Consider the following 20,793-nt stretch of genomic DNA (forward strand, 5'->3'; position numbering starts at 1 on the left):
GGAACCGCCGTAAGATCGCGAACGATACAACGAGCGAGAGGGTGTTAGACGACTGGTCCGTTTAAAAAGTTAAACGCAAGCAATTGGAACCCGATGGAACTCAATTAAACCCGATTAAATCCAATCGAATCTAAAGAATAGGATTTTTATACTGTTCCACTTGGACCCCTCTTCTTCTATAATCCCTATCTTCATTACCATCCACTCCTTATACAAACAATGTTCGATTATAATTAACTCGCCGTAAGGTTCGCAATCGGAGACATTTTTGCTAAAAGTATTATTTCGAACCAGATCTGGTTCTTTATCGTTTCTACAGCGAATCGTTGACCGTACCATCATCGAACGAATTAAAATTGCAATTTTTTGTCGTACCGCCGCCCCGTCCCAGCTTTCGTTGCTCTTTCGCCGCACGCGTGTGTACACACGTCCTCCGTGCGATATCACGCACGTAGCCGAGGGTGTACACACAGCATGGCGCAGGGGGAGGGGCAGGGGCACAGGGCCGTATCCAGCGACGCACACAGGCGCTCGCAAAGAGACGACTTTGGGCAAGAGAGGAGATACGGCGCATACGTAGAGAGGCCACATAGCACGGTACAGCCCCGAAGCATAGTCTCAACTCGACTCGAGCGGCTGAATCGATCCGCGAGCCTTCCCCTGCACGCTCTCTGCGGCCCCAGAACCCAACGTCGACCACCCACCCCTCCAGCACACCCCATGCAACCCTCTTTCTCTACCTCCGGCTGTGACTCTGCCTCTTTTCATCCCGCGTTCGACCTCCTCGACTCGCGTTCCTTCTTCGTCCTTCGCCTTCTGCCTCGCGTTTCTCCCTCCATCCCCTACGCCACTCCGATCGACCAACCTGGTCACGCGAACCTTTCAAAAATGCCTGGCTGGCCCTCTCGCGCGAAATTTCTTCGATATTTCGCTTCCGTTCGCCCGCGAACGAAGCCCGCCTCCGTTCTCCTTCCTCCACGAGTCACGATTTTTACGCGTTCTTCGACTGTCGCTTTACAACCCTTTCGACTTTACATTCGTTTGATAAAGCTGGATCTCGATTGACCGAGAATTAAGCGAACGCAGCGATGGTGTTTGTAAAATAAACGACGGGCGCGAACTGCTTGCAGCGTTTTCCTCGCGAAACGGGATTTTGCACGGGGTTCAAGGGCCTTGATTTTTGGTTTAACGATCGTGGATGTAGTTTCAGGATTGACAGGTTCATACCGATTTTTCGTTTGAAACTTTCCGAGGTAACTATGTAATTGATCATTTGACGGTTGTGGAACTTGTGGAACAATTTGATAATTCTTTGTACAGTCAAACGCAGAGATCAGCTTTTGTTACCTGACAATCTGTCAACGTATAATTTTGAAACTTTCCGAGGTAACTATGAGATTGATCATTTGACGGTTGTGGAACTTGTGGAACAATTCGGTAATTCTTTGTAAGGTCAAACGCAGAGATCAGCTTTTGTTACCTGACAATCTGTCAACGTATAATTTTGAAACTTTCCGAGGTAACTATGAGATTGATCATTTGACGGTTGTGAAACTTGTGGAACAATTCAGTAATTCTTTGTACAATCAAACGCAGAGATCTTTTATGCTAAATATTTAAGTGTGTATAATTAAGAATTTGAATAGTTAAATTTTCTTAGTTAAATCTTTCGACTCTTCGCTAGAATTTCAAAAATATACATAAGTTGGCAAGTCACACATGTTTGAAGAATGGATGTACGAGTGCGAGGGGATTTTTATTAATCGTCGGACATCCACGGAACGGTCCCCTCACCCCAGTATTTTCGGAAGGAAATATTTCTCAAAATGATGGTAATTTTTTTCACGTCAAGTGGCTCGTCGCATGGATCTCCACGACCGAGGGTGGATATCTTAGAATCGAATTTTCCCGAGTGGTTTACCTATAATAAATCGAATAAGTTAGCGAGTGAATTTCCACTTTGCGTTGAAGGTCAAGGTCAAGAAACCTATCCACCTTTTAACCCTTTTAAGATTTAATTTAAGATATTATAAATCATAAAACCCAGTGCAGACCTATGCACATATTTATGTCCGCGGACACGCGAACAAATATATGAAAACTGTTTATGGCATGCAGGTCTGATGCATGTTACATTTCGAAACAAATGTTCACAAACAGAGTTTTATACCGTTTTTAAACGTTTGTCATATTTATTATCGTGCAACAGATTTAATAAAATTTATCGCGCAACAAATTTATCGTACAAAAGGAACATCGTTCGAAAGTTGTCCCGCAGTACAGCAAAATAACAAAGGGTCTGTAATCCGAAAGGTCAGCGTTTGATAAGTACGAAGAGGAATTGCCATTCGTTTTCCGTGGACTGGAAAAAACGGTATCTTAGTTTGGGTCCATCTCTCATATCCACGTACATAGATCATGTACAAGCAACGCACTGAATCTCCGGCCTCGAAATATGACCGATTCAATTACGCACGTGTCTGGGAGGTAGGCACCTCCCACCGATGTTATCCCTCTCTGCGTCGGTGATTTGTGTCCCCGTTCATCTTTGCGGGTGTCTGAGGCCGGGTGTACACTCGCCACTCCAACCGGGTTCCAGCGAATACATGGACACACGGATTCGCGTTCATAGGCACGTATTTGCAGAATACAGCCATAGAACTGCGCACCCGTGCAGAGATACGGGGTGGCTAATGGAGAAATTCAGCCCGCAACGGAAACTGTTATCTCTCTTTCTCTATCTCTCTAATTCCGAGCGCGCGATTCTCTTTCTGTCCCTTGTCTGCGCGAATCTTTGCTCCTCGATCCTCCAACAGTGGTCCTGATCTTCTCTATTTAGAGTTTATTCGATGCGGATCGAGGAGTCCCGAGTGGAAAGGGCAGAGGGATGGAGGTTCCGTGCAACCGAGCCAGGGTCAATTTGAAACTTTCTCGGGCCGCTCGAGGGGAAATCTTGGAAAGGAAGCCGTATCGAGAGGATCCTTCCCCCGGGTCTCGTTCGACGCCTGCTACGGATGCAAAGCGTCTTACGTGTCGCTTAGCCTCGTTAATGCGACCGGCGACGTCCGGTTAAAAGTTTATTAACCCGTTGCGTGCGAGTACACATCTGATTCTTCATCTCCCCATTTGCTCCACGAAAGAAAAAGTACATACAGATAGCGTAGAAATTAGAGATCAAGATACGACAAACTCGGCTGCAGCCGAGGGTTGTGAATTAACAAGATTTTTAATCGATAAACAATCGAAACTGAAAATTTCCTGCAAGGAAATAGTCAAATATTTGCACCCTGTAATATCTGTAAATCAGCACGTTTTATGCATCGTTAATAAGAAAGTAACTAACCAAGAGGGTAACTTTTTTCCCTTCGCGCGATTCTCGATCGCAGTTAAAAGAGGATTAAGCTTGTAAAATGAATGAAGAAAATTTTAATCGGTTCCTCGCACTCCTACCCATCTCGATTTCATTTTATGCAGATCCAGTCTCGAGAGGAAGTCACGGAAGCGGCAAGCAGTCTAAGGTTAATTTGAAACTTTTCCGACTTGCTCCGGGCTCCGGTGTCCGAAAGAGAATACCGTATGAACTATATAGATTCCAGTGGTTCGTCCTGAATGAACAATCTTCCATCATTTTTTATCTCTTCGTTACAACTGCCATGTATTTGCGGAAGTTTACCTTCGTTTATTCTTTCGTTCGAATAATTATGTGGTCCAGGGTGAAGTTCGATAATTCTTACAACCTTGGGGTTGTAGATTATGTTGTTGGGGTATGAGCTTTTGGTGTGACAATAAACCATCTCGGTTATTCTTTTAGTCGAGTAATTATGTGGACCAGGGTGAAGTTCAATGATTCTTACAACCTTGAGGTACTGGGTCATATTGTTAGGGTGTGAGCTTCAGATGTGACAATTAACCATCTCGTTTATTTTTTCATCTTAATAATTATGTGGACCTGGGTGAAGTTCAATGATTCTTACAACCTTGAGGTACTGGATCATATTGTCTGTATATGAGCTTCACATGTGACAATGAACCATCTCGTTTATTTGTTCATCTTAATAATTATGTAGACCAGGGTGAAGTTCATTGATTCTTACAACCTTGGGGTTCTGGATCATATTGTCTGTATATGAGCTTCAGATGTGACAATCAACCATCTCGTTTATTTTTTCATCCAAATAATTATGTGGACCAGGGTGAAGTTCAACGACTTTTATAAACTTGAGGTTCTAGATCATATCGTTTGTGTATGAGCTTCATATGTGACAGTCAGCTACCTTCATTCTTTCATCCGAATAATTATGTACACCAGGGTGAAGTTCATTGATTCTTACAACATTGAGGTCCTACATCATATTGTCATTGTATAAGCTTCAGACAATCACCAGCAATTTGAAAAGTACCAAAAAGAAAAGAAAGAGAACACAGTGATAATACAGCAATAAGAGAGCAGAAACATGCATGGAATGGAAATCGTGATCAAATTTGCTCGGGCAAGTAGGATCCGTCTTCGGCAGATCAAAGACGGTATCTGTGGGTCCCTTTGAAAATACTTGTCGGAGGACAGGAGTCTGGAGCTTAATATTCGAAATGGCAGTCGCGTACAGCTGGAATATCCAAAGTTGGCGTTAACTTCGCGGCGATAAGGAGCGGTACGACGAGGGAACTCGTTCCGGAGGGGGTGCAACAACGTTTTCGAACGGTCTTACTCGCTCCGATTTCCGAAACATCGAAGGGGATGGGATGTACTCGAGTAATCTGCGTATCGATGATGGCTCGATGTCTCCATACAGCTGCGAATCTGTATACACCACGGCGTATCGATTCGACATCTCTCTGGGTCGGTTCTATCTGTCTCCGTGACATTTACCTACGTAACGTCGTAATAACTGCTGTGTTGCGCTCGCATGCCAGATAAGGGAAACGTGTGACATACATAAATACCGATGCTGCGAATTCGAAATCAGCGGGGAAGATAATACTGTTATTATTTATCGAATAACGAGCTAACGCTGTTAATTGCTGTTGCAAAGACTCGTTGGTATAAAATATCAAATTCAGATTGATACGAGTCACGCCTTTTACGTGTCCTGTGCAGTCAACGCTCATTTTGATATCTTTAGAACGTCGGGTGTTTGTGAATTTCAGTTTCAATCAAGTTTGCAGACAATGTGGTATATGTTTGTCAATTTTAAAAATATAAACTTGAGAATTAGGAACTTTGGGAATTTATGAATTCAATAATTGATTATTTACAAAGTTGAAAACTTGCAATTTCAGTTTCAATCAAGTTTGCAGACAATGTACTATATGTCTGACAAATTTTTAAAATATAAACTTGAGAGTTTGGAGCTTCGGGAATACATGAATTCAAGAATTGAATATTTACAAAGTTAAAAACTTGCAATATTTGTCAGTCCCATATCCGTAGACCTCCAGACACAGTCCTCAAATTCGAACAACCCCAAATTCGAACAACCCCAAATTCTTAACCTCTGTGAAATGCACAAAAATCTTTAAAAATAAACGAGATGTGTATTCGGTCTCTAATCGCAATGTCACATTCGCAATTGCGAAGATAGGAGAACAGATCGATGGCACGCGGTCAAGACGATCGAACGTAGCTGCGTTTCCGGCGCGCTTAATATCCGGGAATTAGCCCTGGAGCCTTCCGCGCCATTTATTAGTTCTCGAAAGGTTGGCGTGTAATATTGATGGGGTGAAAAAGCGGCCAACGGGTTATGGGGAGTCAGATATATCCAGTTATAGACTATTACCTCCGGAAATGGAGAATCGATATGCGCGTTTCAGTCGGATTGGAGATTAGAATATCGGGGATGCGCGTGGAGCTTTTTTTTCTACGATTTTCTCGAATTGCCCGTGTTTTTTTTTCGTCTTTCTCTATGATCGCTATAGAATTGGTAGGAATCATGGAATCGTTAGTTCCGTAACCGGTAGCGAAACATCGTGCCAATTACGTTCGCGACTACAGGAAGTAAGCTGCTCGAATAGCGTCGATAACTGGCTGAGCGTGTCGTTTGCCGTCAACGCTGTTCGCCGGCGAAACTTCCGCTAGAAAATCTTCATCGTGGCGTAGATAACACGTAGATTAGTCTAAGCGAATGGAACAGGTTGGATAAGTCGGCAAATATTAACCTAGAGCGAACATCGCTTCGGAGGAACGTAATTCGCAGGGAATTCTCTAACACGCTGTTCAAATCTTTGTTCTCTCTTGTGTAGCTTATAAGATTCCTTATTATTCTTTATTTTTATTGCGATTATCAAAGTGATTATAACTTGCATGCCGTACTTAATTTCAGTTACTTTACACGGTGATAAAAGTTCTTACTTTTAAAACGACATCGAGTGATTAATCTATTACGCCGTTGACCCACTTTTAAATTCCGTAAAAACCTTAGAACGTTCTTTAACCTTAGAAGAAACAAAATTGATTCGCTAGTCAACGCGCGTTAAGTATTCTAAACAGCAAAATGGACACGGCGGAAAGCAATTAGTTTGAAGCAGGAATTGCTTGGAGGGGTGGGGTTGGCGGAGGAAGCGTAGTCGCGCTATTACCGTAATTTCACTTACATGCTTTACGTCCAAAGAAGGATTCCAATCAGCGGAGAGGTTCTGGTTCCGTGGATTCGTCGGTTGATTACATCGAAATCGACCAACGGGCACGAGTCGCTAACTTCGAGTCGTTCCTCTACGGGCGTAGAACGAGGGTGGGTAGATCAAGTGCCCGTCGTGGCCCTCGGTGCGTGCTGCGACGTTGGAGGTCCATTCAGGGACTAAGAAATATTAACATTATTATACTTCATAAATTGATAGCAACAAGATATATGTATCTTTAACATATCCTTCAAGACAAGTCCAATTATGATTTGCATAAATAACATAATACTAAATTGACAGAATATTTCAACTTTGTTTGTCTGTTTTAATATTGTAGCTGTGATTGGTTCTTACTGATCCGACAAATAAATCAGAGTACAAGGGGTTAAGTATAATACATTCTTTGCATGATGACCAGACACCCCGACTTATGGATAGGGGAAGTTTTATAAAAGAAAACAGCTATAGCCTCTCTACTAGGAAACTAGCTATAATTCTATTCGACCAGAAATATTTTTGATTTTGAGATCCGAAATGGATCGAACAAAATGGTAGGCAGTGCACCCTTTGATTAAAACAGCGTTGAAGACGCCTCTCTGCTAGGAAACTAGTCATAATTTTATTCGACCAGAGTGCATAGAAATATTTTTGATTTTGAGATCCGAAATGGACCGAACAAGATGGTAGGCAGTGCACCCTTTGGTTAAAGCAGCGTTGAAGACGCCTCTCTGCTAGGAAACTAGTCATAATTTTATTCGACCAGAGTGCATAGAAATATTTTTGATTTTGAGATCCGAAATGGACCGAACATGGTGCACCCTTTAGCCACGGTAAAGTTGGGTATGGCTTTGATTCTCACGCTCGTCGTTGCGTAAGCGCCAATTAGGGAGTCACGGTTAAAGTCCTTACGGACGATAAACGCCCGGACGAGTTAACTCGCAATAATAACGGTCGCTTAGCGGCGATAATGGCCGCTGATTCAGCGCTATTTTGACTCGCGCCACGGCCATAATCGCGTGGCTTGCGATTTTCCAATCTGTATAAACACCGACGGTCAGCAAATTAACCCTCGACATCGGCCCACGCCGACTGCGCCGGGTTCATCCTCGCGCCGTCGCTTCTCTGCGCTTGTCTTCTTCGCCCTGTCTGCCGTCTACCGTCTGCCGGACCGACCCTCCTTTTCCGTTGACGAGTCGGTAAATGCTGAGTATTTAGGATTCGCGAGTTTCGTCGTGTAAACTGAGGCGAAGCTACCAGTCGTGCAAATATTTGATTTCTAAGTCCCGATAAAATACACCCCCATATCCCTTTCTGCCTCCCTTCTCTCTTACGGGTAGTCCTATGGGTTCGGGCGTGTCGGTTTCGGCTGCAGCTTCCTACGGTCGGGGATCATTAAAACGATTATTAGGGAAGTTGTTTAGTCAGGAGCCGGGATAAGTAAGAGGTTATTGCCTCAGTGCTTCGATGAAGGTTTGCGGTTTAAACCTATAAGTGGTCGATGAATTATTTATATTCAAGAAATTCGAGAATTCTTAGAAAAGAAATTGAGAAAGTTTTGAAATCTCTGGGTTTACATAATTGATTTATGTGAAAGATGCTTTACATGTTCAAAGGAATGAAAATTTCCCTAAAATTCCTTTCTGTTATCCAACGTGCAAAAGACTGGAACAATTATTATATTAAATAGCGATTACAAAACAGTTTGAGTAAGAAAAGGTTGCAACAGTCGTACGCGAAAAAAGATGACCAGAAGAATAATTCTTAAAACGTTTTGTACATCACGCGAACATTGTTTTACAACTGGCGGGAAATTCATTTAAAGTCTCGTTGAAGCGTACGATGGTTTTTCGATTGGTCGAGGGGGTATTTCGGAGAGTTATATGAAATAGCATGGAGGAGGAGACCAGGAGGGTATTTCCAGTGGCAGTCGGGAGCAGATGCGATTTTTCGCTGGTCCCTTTGTCGATCACCGTTTAGATATTTTTTTCACTGAACGCCGACAGAAAGTTTCGTTCCCGTGGAAAGCAGTTTTCGACGTTTCGTTCACTATTTCGACGGCCATTGTCGGAGCAGACTGCGTCCGCCCTGTTGGAAGGCAGCCAACGACGACGAACGAGCGGAAGGGAATTTCCCTGTAATTTATTTAACAACGAAGCCCGACGTGGAAAAATTCATTGGTTAAAATCGTCTGGACGTTGGTCGAACGGACGGACTAACGACGTTGGCCGGCAACGCGGAAGGAATTCGTGTGCTTAAACCGGAAGTATTAGCTTCTCGAATAGCAAGTGGTCAATTAGATGAATACAGAAAATAACGGTACAATTTTCGACATAAATTACTAGTAAGTATAGCGTTCTAACTTCTTGGATAATTCATTCGATCATTCGATGTAGGACACAAAATTACAGCTGCAGGCTCTTATTATATTGCCAGGAAGGATGGATTACTCTCGGTATTGATGCATATAACTGATTATATGTAACATTACGTGTTACAGTGTAACATCACGTAGGGAAAAGCTATTAACGAGAGTCCGTAAATTGGTCGATTTATTATTCAGGTGTCAAGGAAGTTGACTAACATTCTCTAACATCTCTATAATTATATTTGAATATAAAGAATTAGGTACACATGAAATTAGACACTAAGCTTTTTCATACCTATAATAATTTTTAAATTTCTCATACATGACTTGCATAAATAATTTAATTAATTCTAAATACTGAAAGAAATCTTCAAACAACATTCTAACACCAGCCAATCAGTCTTCCCAGTCTTATGGGAAGAATATTATGAAAGAGTTTGAGCATCTACTCTTCGAATTAGAGTTACTATATTACTTCTATGTCGTGGACTAATATGGTCCAAACGCAGCCGCTAAAGGAACTAATTTCCTTTATTCGAGGACGGAGTTGAAAAGCTTTTGGAAACACAAGTTTGTTGCATGCTGGGTGCACAGCACGGTCGACGCTTTGGCCAGTGCTTAAAATTTCACGGAACGCTCGAAGCGCGCGTACGTCTTGGTTGAAAGTCGAAAGATATTTCGAGCGTATTTCGCGTCTGCCGGGGCGTATCCATTTCACATGATTATCGTGGCCATTCAGAAGATCGGGGAGATTGCAACCCTCTTTCAGTGAGCAGCGAACGCGTCTGGTCCCGTCTAAAGGCATTCGACGAAGAAAACGAAGACTGAGAGGAGGTGGTGGTGGAGGAGCAGGAAGAGGAGGAGGCAAAGTGGGCTGCCCTCCGGTCGATACTCGCCTGCCCGCTCCGCGTTAAACCGAATTTAACAAACCCCAGGCTTCGTCTATGGCTGCCACCGACACGTACGCCACTGTGTTTTATGCTCGAGTTTGCAAAACGCGTTTCACCAACGTTAACTGTTTCTATGCGTGCTTTATTTCCTGTCTACGAAACACCGATTTCTGCTTAGCGGAATCAGTGAAACTTCGGACCTTTATCATCGCTCAACCACTTAGCGGGGATACAAATATAAATTGTCAGATTCTAACGCAAAGTTTCAATTTCTTTTACTGTGGATCTTTGGATATGGTCTTTTTAAAAAGCCTTGTAGGAAGATATTAATGATATGTATAATTTACGTTACTAGGGATGTAGAAATGTGGAGGTACTGGGGAAGATATAGGAATATGGTAGCTGCTTGTGGATACAGCGATGTGTCATCGATCTGGGTCTGTAGGAATAGGAATCTAAAAAAAGATCTGGGGATGCAAGATAAATTGAGGACCGAATATAAAGTATGCAAATATGCAGGGATTTGGGTACATAAAAGTTTGGAGATATAGTAATCTGGCAATAAAGGTATTCGGTGACCTAGAAATCTGTATGTAGGTAACTAAATATTCACCTAACCAAATAGGTTACTAGTTATCTAATGATTCAAGGATCCAAAGACGTAGCAATCCAAAATTCCATAGTTTGCAAAGAGAGTACCCGAAGAATGCGTGTCTCAACGTTTTGGTTTCACAATACAGAAATTAAAAATAATTTTGAACTGCTCTGAACTATTAACCTCATTGCCACAAATTTTGCAGCATTTCAATGTGAATACGCATAAACGACTTCCGAAAGAGACAATAACACAAAGTAATTTAGATTTTGTTTTTTACAATAATAAGATATCCTGCATAAAAACGAGTGCGTATAGGTTGAGTTACAAACGAGAGATAATTATTTTGGGAAAATGAAAATTCCTCGGTTATGTATTCACGTTGAAATGATATATATTTCGGATGTACGTTTATTATGATTATAGAATAAATGTTCCGGGGCCGCATTACATTCGCGAAAATCTCATTAAGCGATAAACAAGAAAATGAATTTAACGTATGGATTAACCGCACGCGTCGACGCGTGTGTAATTGACTTTTAAACAAACGTTACGCGATATATCACTTTGTTCGCGTGTTTTGTAAACGGATTTCGAGCTCGTATATAATGATCATCCGATGAACGACTCGATTGTTTTTACGAAAATTATCCGCGAGTTCTTTCGACTCTTTTAATCAGCATTCGCTGAAATGAAAACGTTTAAATTTAAACCGGCGCATTTCAGATAAAATCTCAACGTGCATGTAAAGTTAGTAAACGTAAAGGTTACAAATTAAAAAGTAGATATTAAACAGTTGCGTTATCAAGATTTTTCTCAATGTAATCTTTCTAACTTTCGAATCTTCAAATTCCTAAATTGCTAAACCTCGAACTCCGAAGTTCCGAAGTAGAAAGTTTGTAAATTTGAGAATTTACAAACGAAAAAGCCTCTTCCCCTAATTCATCTAAAGAAGTTTCACCGGTGTACATTCGAAGTTAAATCACGATGATAGCAGTTTACAAAATGTATCAAATGAAATGCGGGTATTATCCTCGAAAAAAAAAACTCAAAGAGCATTGAGTAAAAAGGTGAAAAAAGCAGCAGAACGTAGGTGGAAAAGCGTGGCTGTTCATCAGCGGTCAAAGGACACCGCGATCGCCGCTCGAAAGGGAGAAAAGTATCAAGAAGGGGCGGCCCCGAGTCCGACGTCGGGCCTGCTCATGCGTCAAAGTAAATTAAACAAACACCGTCTCTGTGGCCATGATGCCGCCACCGCGAGTAATACATTTTATGGACGATTTTCCGAAACGCGCATCCCTCGCTCCTGTTCCTCGTTCATCCTGACGCAGGCCGCGTGTGTGGATGCGTTAATCCCAACCCCCACGGCTAACCCTCGCGGTTGAATGCGCCCAGCTAAAAGCCACCACTACTACCGGCAACGCCGCCGCCATTCATCCATGGGGGTGCTTTCCATCCACTCTCACCCTCCTCGTTTTTCCTTCAGCCCGTTTGCCTCCTGCCCCAACTACCCCGTTCCTACGACCGTTGCGACCTCTCCAGAGCACAATAGATTCCTGTAACTACCCCTATCTACGCCACGAATCGAATGCCTGTTTGTGTATTCGAGAGTGTACGGTTATTTGCCGGACACTGGCTGGTAAGCAACCAACCAGTCACGTACACATAGAACCGATGTTCTACTGCTCTCTATGAAGTATCCGAGACCACCCCAGTTGCGGGGATGCTTCATCTCGAGTAACGACTCGACGGTTCTTTCGAGCCACTTCTCTTTTCTTGCTCGTTCCTCTTCTTCGGGACAAGTCTTTTCTTCGTTTTGATATTTATAGCGATTTCGGCTTGAGATCATCTCCGACTCGCTCTCGTATATTAAGCTGCATATATGTACGCTTGTATCACCGCTACGTATCGTCGTTGCGACATATATTAGTTTCTGACACACTTTGATACGCATACTCTGTCCAAAATGATACGTAATGATAACGCGCCGCATGTAGACACTGCTTTATGAATATACAGTTTCAATTTCCAGTCATTATAACGCTCTAGAAACTAATCCTACTTTACTCGACTGTTTCTTATCAAGAAATTAATAAAACCACATCTGAAAAGTAATCAAAATTTCGTTTGCTCTCGAAAAACATTTATTTATTAAAGAAATCTCAAATGCTAATCAACAAAATAATTTCCATTATTTTCTAACGCTTTTTGTTAGCGTAAAGGCAATTGCTCGATTCCCTTTTTAAAAAAGTCCTTCAATTTTTCATTGAAAAACTTTGAAGTCATCGAAGAAATTTTGATTACTTTTCGGTATCCCCAATATTATAAAAATTAAACTTCAGAAATTTTTTATTCGTCATCTTGAGCTTGATGTAAGTTTATTATAAATTTCTAAAAAAAAAATCCTATTATAAAACTACTGATTCGTTGCTCAACAAAGCTGCGCACTGTATGCTTATTGTTAAAACGAAAGATGAAAAAAAGAGGCTGTGAAGTCGTTTGCCACTTTTCAATCGATCCATTCGATTCGATCGCAGTTCTATTCGGTCATTACCAACATAATTGTCGATCAACGATTCCACTCGGGGTAGAAGCGTTGTTTCAGCGCTGGCCGCGTTCGAATGCGAAGCATCGTTTATTTGATCGCGAGTTGGCCGGTGCTCGACGCTGCTCTCGACACTGATCTGTCGGTTAATACGTCAGAACGATCTATGTAAATGGAAAGCGTCCGGTTCGCGAACGAGCTGCTATTACACAGGCATCGAACCACGGCTAAATCGGACTGAAAAAAAAAAACAAGAAAAAATGTTAGTCGTCGTGCGAATCAACTCATTTCAACGAATACGTTTCGCGCGAAATCGGTAATTCTTTCGAACAAGAACTTTCTTCTTCATTTTTTATCGTCATTTTTGTAGAATAATTGAGGGTTTGGGGAATAAATTTTATTAAGCGGTTTGAGAAATAAAATGGATGGACTGGTCGCCATTTTGAGACGCTTCTTTTGTAACCTTCTTTTAGTCAGAATTCAGTGTTGTTTTAGAATATTATATTGGTGTCTTCTTTTTGGAGGTTCAAATCGGGAGTACTTTACATACAATGTATGTGATAGTTATTTAATTATAGAGTTATCGTTTCTTTCGTATACAAATAGATTAATTTATTGGTGTAAATAAGGGTTGCATCCATGGAAAATTCATCAGAAGTCCAGATTTCAATTGAGCAATTTTGTACACCGAAACTTTTTCTGAATTTCCCAACGCAATAAATAATCGCAGCTCGACAACAACAATATAATAAATAACTGAAAGCAATCGCTGTTTCCAAATATTGACCGCGTTTCGAACGTATCGCAACAGAACTATTTTCCTATAAAAGTATCGAACAATATACAGAATTATAATAAACGTTACGAAATGATACACGTAGCGGCACCGAATTTGATGGGTTGTTTTTTAATTTTGTCGAGCATCTACAATCTGATCGTATCGTTGTTAATACACGCACGAACGGACGTAGGAAGGGAGTCTCGCGCTCTTTCGCCAATTAGTCGTTCGTCTATAATTCCCGTTAATCCGCGAGTCGGCCGGAAATCTGCACATTTAAATCACAATGCGATCAGCCAATTAGTCGCGCTCGTTTGTAGCCGTCGCTCGATTATCAATTACCGTGAGACCGTTCTAACGACCAACAGGGGAGAAGAGAGGCGGCTTAAGCTCTCTAATTCAATTTTCCGCGGAACCTCGGGGATCGACCGTTGGACGCGGCCGCGTGAAAATCCGCCGGGAAGAATACCGCTCCGCTTATTATCCGCTCGGCCGCAGAGCGGACCGTTTAAACGCGAATATCGTGTTTGATCTGCGATCAACGCGCTCTCGGACACTCTTCGTTTTTTTTTATTTTCACCGTCCTGTTCGACTGCCACTTGATTAGTCGACTCTATCTGACAATGGTAATGGACGTCCATATCCTCTTCTGAAAATTTTCGAGCAAATCGAACATTGTTGAATTTCCGAATCGAGATGTTCCAATCGAAGATATACTGAATATTTATTGTTCGATTAACGAGATGTGTATTTATTGTAAGAAAGCTGAGTTTACTGTCAGACGGTGGTAAGAATCGAGACACGGGGGTGCAATAAAACGGTGTCCTCAGGTAGTATTGACTTTTGCGAGGAGACGGCGCCAACAGGCACGATTTCACGATCGTACCGTTAAAAATGCATGGGCATATCCTCAGCGGGATCAATGAATGTTACAGTTTCTGCGGAGGTGTTTAGTAACTCGGTTACCAACCCTTACGCTAAGCTGCATAGAAATTTTGAAATTTCGTAACGACAGATAACCATCGCTAAGGTAATGGAAGAACAAGTTGTATGAAATTCTTTCCGAAATAGAATAAAATTGGAAAACAGGTTGTACGATACGCTTTGGATCACTTTCGATAGCAAATCGATCATTCGGTTGTACCCAGGTAAAAATGAACCGTTCTCTTGTACTAAATTACCGTTTGCCAGATCTATTGTGTCCATGAAACGTTGCCGTTTCTTTGAATTCCTCGCGTTCCACGATATTCCCCGGCGCAAACACGAACAGACAGACAGTTTCCAATTGTTTCTCTCGTTCGGAATCTACCTCTCCGTCTCTCTCGTTCGGTCGGAAAGGAATTTTCTGCATCGAGATATCGGTCGAGCAGAATTTTCCGACAATCGTAAAATTATCGAATCGTTCCGCGTCGTCGATCGACAACCACTCTCGCTTCTCACCCTCTCTTTTGCCGGCACACGTCGCACCCCTAAGTATTTACCCTTCTTCGAACGAGATGCACTCGCGATTCTTTCGAACCCTCTGCACGCACTCGCGCTCGTATTTGCGCGCGTTCTCTCTTCTTCTCGCTCGAATTTCCTTTCTCCTTTCCTTTCCCCTTTCGGCTCACGGCGCTGCACACTTCTTCCCTCTTTTACACCGACTCGTCCGTCGCCTACGTGCCTTATTAAAACGTTCTTCAACCGCCTGCGCGTTACAACCAAAGTACCCTCGTGGCGTTTGCACCGACTTTATTCGCGCGAGTTTAAGATTACATTCCTTCGAGCCTGCATCTTCTCGCTGCCAAATTTTTGGTTCGATTTTAGTGCCAGATGCTAATACACCCTTTACTTAGATAACCAAGAGAGTTTCTTATTTATCTTCGACTTTGGAGATCAGAAAATTTTTGTATTTTCATATTCAGAATTGTGGTGTGTCTGTGAAAGATGTTGTATGTTGAATGTAACGAAACTTGCTTGTAATGAAGATTGGTGCAAAGCGAACAAAATTGTCTTTTTTTGTGATCAATGTCGATGCCGAAAGTTCTAAAAAGAATCTGTTTGTATTTAAAGAAAAGCGAAGTACACATTGCATTGTCAGAAGTTGAGGTATTAAAACGGCGAGAATTTTAATTGCACATTATGAAGTTCCATTCGTGTTTTGTTGTATTACTTTCATTTAATTATCTTCCATTAAATAAATTCCAATAATTATTTTATCTATTATAATTATTCTACAGAATAGTAATAAAGAAGCTCATTTTCTTCCTGCATAATCGTATTTCTAATAATAATTCCATAAAACAGCTCCGTACGTAGAATTCCTTAGTAGCTACTATTTATTTTATTTTCGAAAAGAAATCATTCTATAGAATAACAATAAAAAAGTTCATTTTCTTTCTGCATAATCGTATTTCTAATAATAATTCCATAAAATAGCTCCGTACGTAGAATTCCTTAGTAGCTACTATTTATTTTATTTCCGAAAAGAAATTATTCTATAGAATAACAATAAAAAAGTTCATTTTCTTTTTGTATAATTATATTTCTAATAATAATTCCATAAAACAGCTCCGTATGTAGAATTCCTTAGTAGCTGCTATTTATTTTATTTTCGAAAAGAAATTATTCTATAGAATAACAATAAAAAAGTTCATTTTCTTTCTGCATAATTGTATTTCTAATAATAATTCCATAAAACAGCTCCGTATGTAGAATTCCTTAGTAGCTACTATTTATTTTATTTTCGAAAAGAAATTATTCTATAGAATAATAATAAAAAAGTTCATTTTCTTTCTGCATAATCGTATTTCTAATAATAATTCCATAAAACTGCTCCATATGTAGAATTCCTTAGTACCATTTATTTTACTTTCGAAAAGAAATATAAAATATTTAGGAGGATCAATGTTCATAGGAACATTGGAGGCATTAGAGCATGCGTTTATTGTACACACTTGGAAAATTTCGGAGCATCAACGCGCATCGATCAACCGTGAAAATGGCTATCGTGAATTCTCCGCTTCAATCCGGCGAGCATTTTTCGCTCGTGATTGATATTAATTCGGCTAGCGAGCTGTCGCGCGCATGTTTTTCTCTGCGAGCGGGTCGGGAGAGCAGCTTGATTAGTCGAGATGTTTTTTCCATTCCGGCGATATAATCGCTTTTCACGAAATTAGACCGACGCAACGGCTGAAATATTAATTTGAAGTCCGGCGACGAGCCGGTTTATCGCGTGTTTCGACGACGCCAATTTTCCCTGGTAATTACTCGGCTTGGGAAAAACGCGGCGAACGCTGTGCTAATTAACGGCGGGCCAATGAGCGCGAAAGCATCAGGAATTTTGTTTCTTCTCGCTAGAATCTCGACTACGAACCTGGTATAAACTATGGAACACCACTTTCGCGATTGTTGACCCACTTTACCTTCTTCCGATATTCTTTCTAACGTTGCTGCGCATTTATGTACTAACGCGAGCATGTACGTTTAATGTTACTGAAACTTCGAGGTTATGGGTAACGTAATCTCAAATCGATACGTCAGTCTTCCTAATCGAAATGTCGTTTATTTTATATCAAATTTTGTATTATTATTTTTAACGTTTTAGAAAATATACTTAAATTCAGCAGTTGATTAATTGATCCAGAAATTATTGATTAATTTTGAGTATTTGTTACAACTATATCGCAATTATACATGTAATTATACATTTACGTACAATATTTACATGCATACATTAATTATACATACAATTATACGTTTTAATTATTGCTAATAGAAATTAAATACAAGATTGTTAACAGAAAAGAGAATGTAGTATGACAAGAAGAAAAATGACAGCTTTGAGACAACAAGTTTATTCAATTTATTGACAAGTTTTGGAATTCTGTTCCCATTTAGACCACGCCATCAAGGTTTCATCTGATGTTACCCCCGGGGAGGTTATTGTTTTGTTTATGGGGTGTGATAACTGCTGGGCATCGGGGCAATCTCCCGGAGTAATGCGAAGGCATCGCAACGCAAATAAACCACGACGTGTCAGCTCATTTTCGCCAAAATTCCATATTTCCCAAATTCCTCGCTGTCGAAGTCCTGAAATTCTCCCAACTCGTCAAAATTCCGAAAACTGCCGAAGTTCTCCAATCTGTAAAATTCGGAAATTTGCCTGGAAAATTCGCCGAGAACACGAAGCTTGGTTTTTTCCGTAAAAGAATCGTGCTGTCGTATACGCAAAGTGTAGCAATTTCGAAAGTTGATAGAAATCTGCTTTGACACGTGCAAGCTGTTTTTAACCGTTGAAATCGGCGTAGAACGAAACCGAGGCTCGTAAAACAACGTTAACTCGATTTGAGCGTCACTGCGAGACTGCCGTAACTTGTCAGGGATTCCAGAGAGTTGCAAAGACCGAGGGGACCGAGAGAGGCGAAGGGACGAATAGGTAAGTGAATCTACTACATCGGTTCGACGGGGGTTCCGATTGCTTTGGGCTATTCTCTCCTTCTTCGATACCAGCCTCCCCCTGTTACATCCCCCTTGCTTGCTTATCCATGCCGGGCCGACTCACCCTCTCTTCGCGACCACGCGTTTGAGGCCGATCATCGTAAACAAAATGAAAAACGTTCGTAAGATAAACGTACCGTTAGTGACCACCTATTTATCTTCTTTCGTTAAAAACGACAAATAACGCTATCGATCTGTACCATGAAACAGTTAGTATTTTATACAGATTTTACATATTACATAGCGAGTGTTTGTTCTTTCTAACCTTTTTCAACATTTGAATAGTATAGAAAAATATACATGTACTTTTTCCGTAAACGCGAGCGAAACGTACAAAATATTTTTCTGCGGCCTTTACTCAGCAAACTAGTGCACAACAAACTTGACGTCTTTCCTCCTTCTTCGACTTTCTCCCAGTGTTTTCCGTCTCGTTTCAGCCCTTTCACCCCCCATCGCGCACTTCGGCGAACGTTAGGTCCTCCGACGCCTGCACCCTCTCTCGAACACCCTCTTGCTCGTCCCTCCCTCATCCGGCATCGCCTCGCTCCATCCCTGTGCATATCATCCTTTTTGACGCGTGTCTGCGTCAGTGGTGCGCAAGTTGCCTCGGAAAATTCTCTTGATCCCATAACCGGCGGGTCTCTCGCGTTCCCTCGATTTTTCCGCTATTCTTTCTTGATTTTTCAATATTTCAAACATCGTCGGAATACGAAAACACCCGAGCACGGCGTTATCCGAGGGTTGGAAAGCGAGCCGACACGACGCAACGCGACGCGACGTCTTTATCGTGTTTTCGCCTTTCGCGGTCTCCTCCGTGGAGGCCTGCTGTTCGACGAGGCGCGATAAAAGGATTTCCTAGGTCACTCGCGACCAACTCGCTTCTCTTTCGTATTTTGGATACGTGAGCGCAAATTGAATTATCGGATGTCATCCCTTAGGTATCGCATGTTGATCGACATGTTTCTTCGTTTCGCTTTACGATGCAAGAGTTTAAATTTAAACATGATTTTAATTAATTGTATTTGGTAGCCAGGCAAAAATAGCAATAATTCTATTGATAATGTCTGAAGAAGGTGAAATAGTTTCATAGATAAATGAGTTTCATAGTATATTACTTTATGTAATTTTGCAATTGGATGCAACGTAGACTTTAATTTAAACATGATTTTGACTGGGTGGTAATTTCATTTGTAACAGTTCATTGGATAATCCTGAAACTGTCGTAAACAGCTGTACTAATTGAATTTGGTAGCCAGGCAAAAATAGCAATAATTTTATCAATGATGTCTGAAGAAGATGAAATTGTTTCATAAATAAAAGAGTTTCATTTTGCAGCTGTATGCAACGTAGACATTAAATTTGAACATGAGTTTGACTGGTTGGTAAAATCATTTATAATATTTCATTTGATAATTCTGACTGTCATAAACAGCCGCACTAACTGTATTTAATAGCGAGGTAAAAATATAAATAATTTTATTAATAATATCTGAAGAAGATGAAATAGTATCATAGATAAAAGAGTTTCACTTTGCAGCTGTATGCAACGTAGACTTTAAATTTGAACATGAGTTTGACTGGTTGGTAAAATCATTTATAATATTTCATTTGATAATCCTGACTGTCATAAACAGCCGTACTAATTGTATTTGACAGCGAGGCAAAAATAGCAACAATTCTGTCAATAATGTCTGAAGAAGATGAGATAGTTTCACAGATAAAAGAGTCTCATAGAACATTATTTCATGTAATTTGTTTATAATGTATGCAACGAAAAGTATAACCGATTTTTTAATAAACAATCGACAAGTTAAATAAATTCACCCTGATCCACTATCGTAGTGGAATAAGAATGGAAAAATAAATAAAATATTTGTGAGAGTAGCAGAAATGACTCTGGTGTAAAGAACGGTAGGGGGTGGCTGCGGGGTGAGTACATCGCGTTGAGTATTTGTACCCGCGAGAGGCAAGATGAAAGGGACATAAGGGGTAGGGAGAAAGGGAGGGGAAAGAAAGCAGGGTTAAGGAAGATAAAGAGCGAAAGGAGCAGAGTGACGCATATAGCGAGGAGCCGAACGCGACCGAAGGAAAACGAAGAGAAGAGATTCGACTGTGTGCGTGCGAAAGGAGAAGAGAGAAGAGCGAGTGGTATTCGACCCTCTATAGGGAAATATCCATAATGCGCATTTGCAATTTCAATGCCTCGTCGAGCCCCGGCAAGTTGCCGAAGCAGAGCCACCCCCCGAACCTTCGTGCCGTTCCCCGTCGTCTCTCGCCTTCTCATTCTCAGCCTCTTCTTCTTCTATTTCTTCTTCTCGCAAGTTCGCCTGTCTCTCTTTCGCCCTTTTACCTCTCCATCCATGGAGCGCTATAACGCCTCGAGCAACCCCTTACACGCAACAACCCAATCCACCTATTCCGACGTATCTGCACGCTTGGCTTTCCTCGCGAGCTATTCCGTGGATTCGCTCGTCTTCGACTCGGCTTTCAATGTTTTCCATTGTTGCGTTTTATTGGTGGTTCTTC

The 20,793-nt window shown here is 41.3% G+C and overlaps 1 protein-coding gene and 1 long non-coding RNA gene across 6 annotated transcripts in view; one reads left to right on the forward strand and one right to left on the reverse strand.

Annotated features, from left to right (window-relative positions):
- The window catches only part of LOC143264984 (uncharacterized), a 436,316-nt gene that overhangs the window by 151,407 nt on the left and 264,116 nt on the right, over nt 1-20,793 (reverse strand). For 2 of the 3 annotated variants that reach the window (XR_013039027.1, XR_013039021.1), the window contains exon 3: nt 6,589-6,791. This is a non-coding gene — a long non-coding RNA (uncharacterized LOC143264984). Of the gene's footprint in view, nt 1-6,588; nt 6,792-17,298; nt 17,912-20,793 lie in introns of those variants that run through there. The other variant, XR_013039030.1, reaches the window with a different exon arrangement.
- Nucleotides 1-20,793, forward strand: part of LOC100877240 (uncharacterized) — a 340,218-nt gene that overhangs the window by 87,650 nt on the left and 231,775 nt on the right. The gene's annotated exons all lie outside the window — the stretch shown is intronic.

The sequence above is a fragment of the Megachile rotundata genome, chromosome 1 (assembly GCF_050947335.1).
Source record: "Megachile rotundata isolate GNS110a chromosome 1, iyMegRotu1, whole genome shotgun sequence".
In the NCBI taxonomy this organism is placed as follows: Eukaryota; Metazoa; Arthropoda; class Insecta; order Hymenoptera; family Megachilidae; genus Megachile; species Megachile rotundata.